Raw genomic sequence first — 13183 nt, forward strand, 5'->3', positions numbered from 1 at the left:
TCTTCCCCTGCCCCTACACTGAGCACCCTTCTCTGAAGGCATTGAGCAGAGAAGCTCCTCTTGGCCCTTCCTGTAATCTTTCGGTAAATATTTATCTACTTCAAACACCAATTAAGTTCTTTTAAGGAGTCAGGCAGGTGGATGCACCACCATGTGGCTTCCCATTGGTAAATTCAGTCCTGATTGTCCTGAGCCCTTCTTCCTGAAACCCTTCCCTTGGGATCTGGGAGGCCACCACCCTTTTATTCGCCACTCTCCTAACCATGTGTCCTCTTTCATAGTCGTCGTCTTCTACCAAGGGGTTTCTAGTCCTACTAGAAGGTTTACTTTTTTTTTTTTTTTTTTTTTTAGTATTTATTCATGAGAGACAGAGAGAGAGACAGAGAGAGGCAGAGACACAGGCAGAGGGAGAAGCAGGCTCCATGCAGGGAGCCTGACGTGGGACTTAATCCCAGGTCTCCAGGATCACACCCTGGGCAGAAGGCGGCGCTAAACTGCTGAGCCACCCAGGCTGCCCTACAGGGTTTTCAAAGTACAAGTTATATGATTCTATTCCCCCAGCAGCTACCTAGGTTTTATGTTTCCGAGGGTCTTCTGGGAATGATGAGCCAGGGTCTCCCTGCTTGCTCCTTGGACTTGAGAGTTCTTGGTGCTTGGTCAAAGTCCCTCTGCCCTCCTCAGTCTGTACTTTCCCCAGCTGTTTCTCCAATTCATTGAACCTCAACTACCATCCACATGCAGACCACTTTCAGACTGGCTTCTGTTACCTGGAACCAAAGATGTATACCCAGATACAGAATTCCCCACCCAGATAAAAACTCAGGATGCTTACAGGATCTCACACCCAGCAAGGCAAAAACAGAATTCATCATCCTCCCTGATCTTCTCAAATGTGTTCCTCCTCCGTCTTTCATATCAGTAAATGCCACCATTATACGTCAGTTGTCCAAATCAAAAACCTGGGAGTCACCTTTGCCTCCCCTCCTTCATTCACCTCCAGGCCACCACGCATGCCAGCCCTCCTCTCTCTCTGATTCCCACATCATCTTATCTGTCTCCCGGCTTCCATCTCTGGTCCTTCTAACCCAGTCACCATTTGCAATCCCACGTGGCTTTTTGACAACACAGATATACATATTTAGATCACACCCTCTACTTGAATGCCTTCAGTGGCTTCTCACGTCTCCTAGAATGACGTCCATTGTCCATAACATGGTTCCAAAGGTCTTTGGAGACACGCCCGTCCGTCTCTCCAGGCTTGCCTCTTGCCCAGCTCTCCACATTCCAGGTTAGTTTGCACCTGGGTCAATTCCACAGACCAACTGTGCCCTCTCCTCCCTCAGGGCCTCGACAACTATGCTCCTGCTTATGCCAGGAAGCTGCTTTTCTCCCCTAGCCACCCTCCTCTATCTCATTTACTTCCACCTACCCTTCCTGTCTTGGCTGACATGCTATTTTTTTTTCAGCCTCTCCTACCCTTCTGCTCTAGTTAAAACCCCTTGTTCCATGTTTCTCGCAGTCTCAGTCATCTAGACCTGTTGATTATATGTTATATGCCAAGCCCTGAGGGAGGAGATAAGGACCTACATAGGAAGAGAGACATTAGATGTGTCTTTGCTGCTGAACGTAAGCTCCTGTGGGCCATTGCCAGAGTCATCAAGGACTGAGTGGCAGAGCACTGACAGATGAAAACAGCAAGGAGAGTGAGAAGAAAGTGGGAAGATGTCCACTAAAGGGAGCAGAACTGTGCAGAAACCTATCCCATGTCTGCCTAAACAGCACCTGGTACAGCGGTATTGACACATGTAGGGACATCATGCACCTGCTGCCTGTGTAACTCGTGCTTCCATGCCTATTGCTTAAGACAGATTAACACTGGTGATCCGTGTGCTGCTAGCTGACATGTACAGACAGGGCCTTCCCGAAGTCCTCTCCCCAGTCATTCCTGAGACCTTGTGAGGCACAACTCACCTCTGCTGAAATGTGAGTTCTCTCACATTCTTCCTCTCTGGCCTCCTTGCTGGCACCTGCTCCTGTGTCCCTCACCAGTGCCACACTTCCTGTGGCAAAAGCTGCTGGAGCCTCCACTGGATGCCCTCACTGGGGCCTGCCACTTAAGCAGCCTCAGCAGGAGTTGTGATCCCAGTTAAGACTTAATGATTAGAAATGAATAGAATACTTGTTCAGCTCTCCCACATCGTCTGGTGCACATGTTACCATCTCGCAAATCTCAGGAAACAAATCAGATATCTGGGATCATGCTACCAGATGGAAAACCCACTGCCCATCTAATCTTGGTAACTTGTGGAAAGTGTGACAGTCACTACTCACTGTACGAACAATGGCTACTCCAGTTGGTATGGGCCTCCTTGGTGACGTGAAGAAACCTTGAAGCTACAGTCAAGAGCCCCAAACTCCCCACCTCACAGTCAGTGTTTACCAGTTTCATGAAAAAGGGCTGAGAAGGAGCCTGTGTGAAAGTTCTGGCAGTGTGAGGGCCTGCCGTGATGGCCTGCTACACGGGTGGGTTGGGTGCAGCCTGGCTCCAGGATGCACTTTTAACATTACCCCACCATGTGAATGGCACCCCCTCGAGTCAGGTTTTGTGCCTCAGCAGGCCATGCCTGCTGGACGGAACCTTGCACAATCTCCTCTCTGAAGTGTGACCTCAGCAGTTAACATCATTTTGCAAAGTCTGAATGAGGGAAAATAGTTTCAAGGGCCCTTATGGTTGCTGGAATTACTTTTTAAATCCATGCCTGTTATGTAAACACTAATTTAACATTACAAATATGGCCCCAAAAAGGCTGACAAAGGTTTTCTTAAATAGTGGGGTGCTTCCCTTTAATTCAGAGTCCTGGGATCACGCTTCCAGGATAGTATTTTCCTCATCTGTGTAGCCAACCCTGGTGAACATTGCCCGCTCTGAGCACTAGTCTTTCCCTCCTCTCTTGCCAGAGATCCTACCCATTACTTAAAATGAATTATTGTTTTAACACTCTGTGCATGCCATAGAGAAAGAAAACAATTGTAATTACTATAATTCTCCCATCTTTGAGATTCCCTCCCTATTTTGCTCTCCCTAAACCTCAAATTTGCTAATCCCCACACTATGACAACACCTGCCTTCTTAAATTGTCAGCCTGCTTCGATTTTTCCCTCCCCATACCACAGTTCCCAATTCTGCTGCTATGTTGTTGATTTTTGTTTGTTTTCATTCAATGTGACACTGTGTTTCCACCAGCTGTACTCGAATTTTGAGAAAGTGCTGGAAAAAAGTCAGTCCAAAAAGCCCTGAGGATGGTTGCCTTGTAGAATAAAACAGAGATGATCTGGAGGCTCAGAGATGTTCATTTTCTAAGCTCAAAAAGAAATCCTTCAAAGACTCTGAGAAGCTGAGACTTTCTCCAGGGTGCCCTTCACTCCATGTACTCATAAGGTGTTGGTCCTGCCCCAGCGGAGGTGAACCAACCAGTCTGGTTCCCAGAGTGTGCCTCGGGCCTGGGGACAGGGGGCAGGGCCAGAGGAGGGTATGGCCAGCCAAGGGAGGGACACCTATTCCCAGCAATAGGATAGTGCCAGCCACCTTCTTCCCTGGTAGTACGGTGGAGAGGACAAGAGGCCTATGGGCGCAGAAGCCCCCAGCCCTGCCCTGTCCAGGGAAGATAGGCTTGCCGATGAGGCTTCCACCTGCTATTGTTTCAAAGAGCAAGAAATGGAACCTGGGATTGTGCTCACAGTTTCTTAGAAAACCATCCATCCTGGGGCACCTGCATGACTCAGTCAGTTAAGCGTCTGCCTTCAGCTCAGGTCATGATCCCAGATCCCTCAAGCCTAGTGTTGGGCTCCCTGCTTGGCCAGGGTTGAAGGGGGGTCTGCTTCTCTTTCTCTCTCTGCCCCTCCTCTCTGCTTGTGTTCTCTCTCTCTCTCAAATAAATAAATAAATAAATCTTTAAAAACAAAACAAAACTGATGTATGAGGCATTTCCCCTCTCTGAGTGGCCCTGCACCAATAAGCAGCTTGAGTTATTGCCTTCTGATTTTCATTTCTGTCATTGAAGAATTGGCTTTAGACTTCTCTCCCAGCACATCAAAGATTTTCTGTTCCTAATATGCTAAAGTGATGGTTCTGGAAAGGTATTGGAAGTATGTCTAAAATCGTTACAGGTGTTGGTGAATGAGGCCCTCCTGGGGCCAGAGTGGGCATCCAGGGACCACGGGCCTGTACTTCCGCATATCCCAAGGATATTCACTTTGACTGATTAAAGATTTTATCTTTAAGTCTTATAGCTTTTGAGCCTCAGTTTCCTTATCTGTAAAATAAATTCACTGATCTTATTTACCTATATTTTCAAACATTTAAAAAACATTTTATTAAAGCATAACTCATACCCAAAAGGCATAAGAATCTTAAGTGTACAGCCAGATGGATTTTTTTTTAAGATTTTATTTATTTATGCATGAGAGACATAGAGAGAGAGAGACAGAGACACAGGCAGAAGGAGAAGCAGGCTCCCCACCATATGGATTTTTACAAAGTTGATGCATTGGTATTCCAGGACAAGAGACAGAACATGATTGGCACCTTACAAGTCCCTGTTTTATGCCCACTGCCAATTCTTTCTACTCCCCAAAGGTTACCACTGTCCTAGCTTCTAACACCAGAGACTCATTCAGAAGTTTTTGTAAATGCAGTCACACACACACTGTGTTTCTGTTGTGTCTTATTTGGTGACATTCATCTTTGTGTCTTGTAGCAGGGCTTTGTTTTCATCACTGTATAGTTTCCCACTGTGGGAATGTACCACCCATATCCATTTTGCTGCCGGACACTCAAGTTGTTTCCAGGGCCCTTTGGCTCTGTTGAACTAAGCTGCTATGAACATTGTACATATCTTTTTGGTACACGTATGTATATATTTCTATTGGATGATACCAAGAATGGAATGGCCGAGTCCTAGGGTATGGCTTAGTAGGTACTGCAATAGTTATGGTAAGTAGTACCAATTTACTTTCCCAACAGCAGCAAATGAGAGTTCCAGTTATTTCAAATGATCAGGAAATTTTTTATTGAACTTTATAATATAAATATTTTTTGTCAAATAAATGTCCTTAGCAGGGAGAGAAGCAGTGGAGCATGGAAGCAATCAGACCCAAGTGAGACCTCAGGTGAAGCATGCCGTCATTCTGGTCCATGAAGTCCTTATCTGAAACAGCGTTGATTTTTTTTTTTTTAAGATTTTATTTATTTATTCATGAGAGACAGTGGGAGAGAGGGAGAAGCAGGCTCCACGCAGGGAGCCCGACATGGGACTCGATCCCGGGGTCTCCAGGATCAGGCCCTGGGCTGAAGGCAGCACTAAACCACTGAGCCACCCAGGCTGCCCCAACAGTGCTGATTTTAAGACCACTTTCATCTATATTATGAAATTCCATCAGCTGAGACTGGGCCTGGACCATTTATAAATGTGTATATAATATCTCATGGTGTTCATATGCACATATCCGCACTGCTGTTTTATGAGAAGTGCTTTGTTCACATAGTTTCTGGCATCTTCCTGTGCTGGGCCCAGAACCAGCTCTGGATGGGTGCAAAACAGCAGACTTAGACGTGTATGCCATGGTCACGCTGCTTCAAATGCAGAGCTTGAACTGGAGCAAGGACATTGCCCGGCTGAAAGCTTAGGAACGGCAGGTGGGAAATGACCAGCAGAAATTTGCAAGAGGAGTTCTTGATCCAGAGAGGCGTTTCTTCACTCAGGCAGCAAGGTTTAGCTGGCAGGACCGTCAGAGTCCAGAAGCAACCAAGGGCAAGGCAGTGCTTGAGTCACTGTGGCCAAGCCACCTCACTGCTCAGCAGCGCAAACCCCTATCTCCTCTATGGCTGGGCAGGGCGGGCCACCAGCATCCTGCCTGCAGTGCCCTCCTGCATCAAAATCTGGGCTGGGCTGTTGAGTGGATGAAGCCTGTGACCTATGCTCAGGCCCCAGCAGCAAGGGAGACTTGGAGAATGAGGAACTGGCATTTTTAGCTTTTGTAGAGGGACAGAGTTCCCAAACCCAGGAAGGGGTTCAGATATGGGGCCACTTGGGCTCTGGTTACTAAGGAGCTAAGGCAATTACCAGTTGTTTGTTCTTCCTGGATTTTTTTTTAATCACAACTAAAGAGTATCAAAACATTCTTTTTTTCTTCATTGTTTTTGCAATTAAAGTGCCCAAGAAGCACATCTTAGACCAACTCCACCCCCGAAGGGTACAATTGTCACAATTGTTTAGAAGTGACACAGCTTCCCAAAACCATGCAAGGTGTATGCAGGAGGACTGGCCAAACCAAGTGGCAGTGGGAACAAACCACTGTAGTTCCCTGTTGTCTCCAGTGCAAAGTTGAACGGGGGGATGAGAGCAGATATCCTGGTCTTATTCCTGGTCATAGCAGGAGAGCATTCATCTTCAACTGTTTGAGTGTGATGTCAAATGTGGGTTTCTCATAGACGCTGTTTATCAAGTTGAGGAAGTTCCCTCCTATTCCTAGTTTGCTAAGTTCCCTCCTATTCCTAGTTTACCTCCCATTGAGAAATGGAGGTAAGGTTTTTATCAAATGCTTGTTCTACGTCTATTAAGGACATCATACAGTGTCCTTTAGTCTTTAATATGAATAATTAGGAGTGGTTTTTGAATGTTAAATCAACCCTGAATTTTGGGTTAAATTCCCCTTGGTTATGATATAAAATCCTTTTAGTATATTGTTGGATTCAATTCACTAAATGTTGTTAGGAAACTTTCCATCTATGCTCATGAGGGATATTAGTCTGTAGTTTCTTTTTCTTGTCGCGTCTTTGCCTGGTTTTGGTGTTAGGGTAATGGTGGCCTCATAGATTGGATTTGGAATACTCCCTTCACTTCAGTTTTCTGGAAGACTTTGTGTACTTTTTCTTCCACAAACATTTTGTTGAATCCACCAGTGAAGAAGCTATATGTGGCTCAGTTGTGATTTTTTAAAATTATAATCCAACAAATTTCAACAAGTGACGGTCCCAATTGCTATTGTTACCCTCAAGATCGTCACCAGTAATAGGTAGTGTCATTATTGTTGATCATCTCTACTAGCTTCTGGGAAGAATGGGGCTGGCGTCCAAATGATGCTCAGGTGGTACCTCATGAGGCTGAATTCACAAGGAGTGTCTTTCTCGTGTGACCCAGATATTTCAGAAACCAATTGCTTCTGAGAATCAGTACTAACTATTCCAGATGGCTTAGTGATGTTTTCAGGTCCCACAGACCCTGACCCCTCAGCCCCCTCACTCAGGACCCTCAGCCAAGCCTGCACTCAGTGTACTTGATTTGCAGTCCTTCCCCTGAGCCCATGCTCCCACTGTCCCCCTGCCCACCCCAATGGCATAGTCTCTCTCTTGCACTGTTCACATTCCCTCTATCCTTCCAGGTCCAACTGGCATCTTTCCCAACTTTGTTGAGAACCTGTCACCACCACACAGGCCTTTCCCTGAGTTCTTGTCACACCAACAGCCAGCACCACACAATTAAGCCTTTTGTTAAATTTTGCCTTGTGTTATTTTCGCATTCCTCCATGTTGCTCTTTAACGACACTATAGACCACTTGTCTTACCTTGCCTCGGAACACCTGACTTGAGGCTGACAGATTTAAGCCTAGACATTGTAGCATATGGTAAGTATTTCTAATTTCACAATGCCCGCTCATTCAGCAGCCACTCCCCTAGAAAACAAACACCAGGGAGAATGTCTTCTCATATACAATTTTCTCTCATAAATGATGGCCTGTGTTGTATCTCAGATCTGCATACCTTCTAAACATTGCTTGGTTTTCCTCTTGGCAAATTACCTGACCTGACTTTTTTTTTTTTTTAAATATATTTTTTAATTTTTCATTTATTTATGATAGTCACAGAGAGAGAGAGAGAGAGGCAGAGACACAGGCAGAGGGAGAAGCAGGCTCCTTGCACCAGGAGCCAGACATGGGATTCGATCCCGGGTCTCCAGGATCGCGCCCTGGGCCAAAGGCAGGCGCCAAACCGCTGCGCCACCCAGGGATCCCCCTGACCTGACTTTTAATAAAAATTCTAAGTGCATGTATGACAAAGGAGTACCTCCCAAACCTGAAGGATTTTTGCCTACCATTCACCATGAAGTGGAGAGAGTTAGTTTCATGTTTGCCTGATACAAGGCCCATTTGTTCCAGCCCTGGCATCATCACTTCTTCTGTACTGGGTCTCCCCACTCACTCCTTGGGCCCCCATGACCTTGGCCTGGAAATCCACCAGGATCCAGTTCCGATATATTTTCAAGTGAATGCTATCCACTTCCACTCCCAAGCAGAATTAAATGCTTGAGGGTTGTTTCTAAAACCATACTTTTCTTTGCTTCATCATATATTATTTTTAAAACATCTTTAGAACTCATTAATAAAATAAACTTTCATTTAAAAAATAAGAGTGAGTTGATTTCCATCATTAGAGAGTTGGTTAGTATTTCAAAGGTCAGTATTTCAGAGCTTTTGTTCTGATGATCCAAACCCAACCTATCAGCAGATGTTAAACATGTTTACCACCCAAACCCACAGTCTCAAAATATCATCTCCCTGTCTTCCAGTTCCCCATTTTTCTGGCTCCTGTTTCTCCCTAAGATAATCTTGATGTCTTTTTGTATCTGCTCCTGGTCCTGCCTTGGCCCAGATTTCCTGGCTGTTTGGTTTCTCTTCCCTTTTCCTGCCTTCCCTTGCGGCCTTCCTCACCCTTTGGCTATTGCCGTAACTTTGGCTGGCTTGGCATTAGGTCACACCAGGTCTTGCCCATAAGGAGTCAAAAAGGAGAGCAAGTCTCAGAAACCTTCTGGCCATAGAGCTGGGGCTGCATGAGGCACTGCAGAAGATTCCATGTTTTCACTTCTTGCCCCAGTGAAAACTGGCTCAATCATGTACATTTGAAGTTTCCCCTTCTTATATGATATCTGCAGAGCAACTCTTAGCCTGAGACTGAGCAACAGATAGCAGGTGTCTCAAACCCCCCTCATCCTGAGGGTCAGAGGCACTTAGCTCACATACACCTACAGCTTCAGTGAGTACCCAGATCACAGGGCAGTTTAACTGACATTTTGATCATGTAGATTTTATGCAATTATATTTTTGTTTCTATTACATTGCAAACTATTTGATTTTTTTTTTTTATGAAAAAAAACACACACACACACAGAGAGAGGGGCAGAGACACAGGCAGAGGGAGAAGCAGTCTCCATGCACTGGGAGCCCGATGTGGGATTCGATCCCGGGTCTCCAGGATCGCGCCCTGGGCCAAAGGCAGGCGCCAAACCGCTGCGCCACCCAGGGATCCCTTTTTTTTTTTTTTTTTTAAATTTATGAGAGACACACAGGGAAAGGCAGAAACACAGGCAGAGGGAGAAGCAGGCTCCATGCAGGGAGCCCAATGTGGGACTCGATCCCGGGTCTCCAGGATCACACCCTGGGCTGCAGGCGGCACTAAACCGCTGAGCCACCAGGGCTGCCCCATTGCAAACTATTTGGAGAGAAAATTACACTTTAGCCTTAAAAGTCTGATGCTGCATTTTTACAACTCTTCAGTTTACCACACATTCAGGCTTTAATTCTTCTTTAGATGTCATTTCCTTTATATTTTACACACCTGAAGAGAGGTCACTCAATTCTCTACTCCAGGTATATCTCTCTAAAATGGAGAGAGGTTTGGAGAACCTTCCTCTAATAAATGATCTTCCGGATTGAAGGGCTGACCTGATGGTTGACCCAGATGGACATACCAAGTTCCCTCTTATTCTCTGGTGCTCTGGTGGGTTCAGCCAATGGGGAGCCTCAGCAGGAGGTGGGTTGAGAAGAGTGAAATCAGAGTATTTATTTCCTTAGCTCCCTTTGGGCAAGGTCACTCTGAGTAAGCTGTATCTCTCAATCAGAGGATCCAGTTCCTCTCAAGGAAGTCATCTCTATACCTCTTCTCTTCTCCTTCCAGCTTTCCATAACAGTTCTGGGGAGCCACACTCCTGCTTGTGGTTTCCTGACACCCAACCACACTTTTTTCTACTGCTCCTGCATCAATTTCCTGCTGATAGACTTTGAAGAGGGTTTGAACTCCTCATTTAGAATTAATAACAGATTGAAAAAAAATGTTACCCACATTTAGGTGTAGGGGTCTTGAAGCAATCTCATAAAAAGGAAATCAACCAACTCAAATGGGAGCTCAGTTGAAAAATTCTTTGATTTTACTCAAGGAAGTTGCATCTCAAATATATCACTTATTTAATGAGCGGTGCCATAATGATCATAACTCAGTGTCCTATAACTGCAAATCCTGTATTGGGTTTGATTAAAAGTATTTTTTTCTCTTTCCTATTTTATTTTTTATTGAGTATAATTGCATATAACATCACATTAGTTTTCAGTGTACGACATAATGACTCAATATTTGAATGTATCATGAAATGATCACTTCAATTAGTCTAGTTAACATCTGTCACCATCTATGGTTATGCAATTTTTTCTTGTGATGAGAAATTTTAAGGTCTACTCTCTGAGCAACTTTCAAACATGCAGTACAGTGTTATTAACAATAGTCATCAAAGCTGTACATTACATCCCCATGACTTATTTATTTTATAACTAGCACTTTGTACGTTTTGACTCCCTTTGCCCATCTTGCCGAATCACCACCCCCTGCTTCTGGTAAACACCCATCTCTTCTCTGGATCTGCAAGTTCAATTTTGGGGGGTTTGTGGTCTTGGAGAGTTTGTTTCGGTTCAGTTTGGTTTAGATTCAACAAGTGGTATCATATGGTATTTGCTTTTCTCTGACTTACTTCACTTGGCATAATACCTTCAAGGTCCATCCATGTTGTCAAAAATGGCAACATTCCTTCTTTTTATGGCTGAATAATATTCGTGTGTGTATGTGTGTGTGTGTGTGTGTGTGTACACCACATTTTCTTTTCTCATTCATCCATGGATGGATGGATCATTTCCATATCTTGGCTATTGTAAATAATGCTATAATAAACATGGGGATAGATATATATATTTTTTTCAAGATAGTATTTTTGTTTTCTTCAGATAAATACCCAGAAGTAGAATTGCTGGATCACATGATAGTTCTATCTGTAATTTGTTAAGGAACCCCTATACTATTTCTCACAGCAGTTGCACCAGTTTACATTCCCACAAAGAGTACATGAGGGTTCCAGTCTCTCCATATCCTCACCAACACTTGTTTTTTCTCATCTCTTTGATAATAGCCATTCTGACAGGTGTAAAGTGAGGGCTCATTGTGGTTTCAATTTGAATTTCCCTAATGATGAGTGATGCTGAGCCCTTTTTTCATGTACCTGTTTGCGATCTGTATGTGTTCTTTGGAAAAATGTCTGTTGAGGTCCTCTACCTATTTTTTTAAATTTTTTTTTTATTTTTTATTTTTATTTATGATAGTCACAGAGAGAGAGAGAGAGAGAGAGAGAGAGAGAGAGGCAGAGACACAGGCAGAGGGAGAAGCAGGCTCCATGCACCGGGAGCCCGACGTGGGACTCGATCCCGGGTCTCCAGGATCGCGCCCTGGGCCAAAGGCAGGTGCCAAACCGCTGCTCCACCCAGGGATCCCCCTCTACCTATTTTTTAATTGGATTATATATTATGTGAGTTCTTTGTATATTTTGGATATTAACCCCTTATCAGATATATATGATTTACAAACATTTTCTCCCATTCCATAGGTTGCCTTTTCTTTTTGTTGATATGGATGCGAAGGCAATCTAGATGTGGCGTCTGTCACCCTATCAGTCTCTAGGGTTGATTCAGCTGATCTGGCTGGCTAGGAAGGTATTCCCTTCCTCCCTCACCATTCCATGTGTATCCCTCCCAAAGCAGACAACCTTCCCTGATAGAGGAGGGTCATTCTTGGGTCAAGAGTATACAAGTATTGGCCCTCTTCTGCTAAAAACTCTAAACAAGCCCACAAGGTCCATGTTGTTGATGGCTTCCTTTGCTGTGCAGAAGTTTTTTAGTTTGATGTGGCCCCATTTGTTTATTTTTGCTTTTATTGCCATGGCTTTTGCTGTCAAATCAAAAAAATTGTCGCCAAGACCAATGTCGAGGAGCACTTCACCTATATTTTCTTTTAGGATTTTTATGGTTTCAGGCCTTATGCTCAAGTCTGTCATTCATTTTTAGTTTATTCTTATGTATGATGTAAGATAGAGGTCCAGTTTCATTCTTTTGGATGTGGCTATCCAGTTTTCCCAACATCATTTATTGAAGAAACTGTGCCCTTTCCCCATTGTATATTCTTGCCTCCTTTGTCATAAATGAATTGACTATATATAAGCAGGTTTGTTTCTGGGCTGTCTATTCTATTTCATTGATCTATGTATCTTTTTTTATGCCAATACCACAGTTTTGACTACTGTAGCTTTATGATGTAGTTTGAAATCAGGAAGTGTGATGCCGGGCAGACCTGGTGGCCCTGTGGTTTAGTGCCATCTTTGGCCTGGGGTATAATCCTGGAGACCCGGGATCGAGTCCCACGTCGGGCTCCCTGCATGGAGCCTGCTTCTCCCTCTGCCTGTGTCTCTGCCTCTCTCTCTCTCTCTCTCTCTCTCTCTCTATGTCTGTCATGAATAAATAAATAAAATCTTAAAAAAAAAAAAAAAAGGAAGTGTGATGCCTTCAGCTTTTTCTTTCTCAAGATTGCTTTGGCTACTCAGGGTCTTTTTTTTTTTTTTAAGATTTTATTTATTTATTCATGAGACACACACACACACACACACACACACACACACACAGAGGCAAAGACACAGGCAGAGGGAGGAGCAGGCTCCATGCAGGGAGCCTGACGTGGGACTTGATCCCAGGACTCCAGGATCAGGCCCTGGGCTGAAGGCGGCGCTAAACTGCTGAGCCACCCAGGCTGCCCAACTCAGGGTCTTTTAATTAAAGTCTTAAGATTGCAAAATTACTAGAAAAGGAGTAAATACCATCAAAGTTGTTTTGAAATGTGTTTTAAATGGCACCTGAAATTTGGAATGGGAATCTTGAAAACTGGAATCTTAAACTCTTTGTCTCTTTCTCCATGAAGGGTAAGGGAAAGTTGCGTTGTAATTTTATGCCACCAATATAAACAACTCTATTCCACTCTGCTCAG

The sequence above is a fragment of the Vulpes lagopus genome, chromosome 1 (genome assembly GCF_018345385.1).
Source record: "Vulpes lagopus strain Blue_001 chromosome 1, ASM1834538v1, whole genome shotgun sequence".
Taxonomy (NCBI): Eukaryota; Metazoa; Chordata; class Mammalia; order Carnivora; family Canidae; genus Vulpes; species Vulpes lagopus.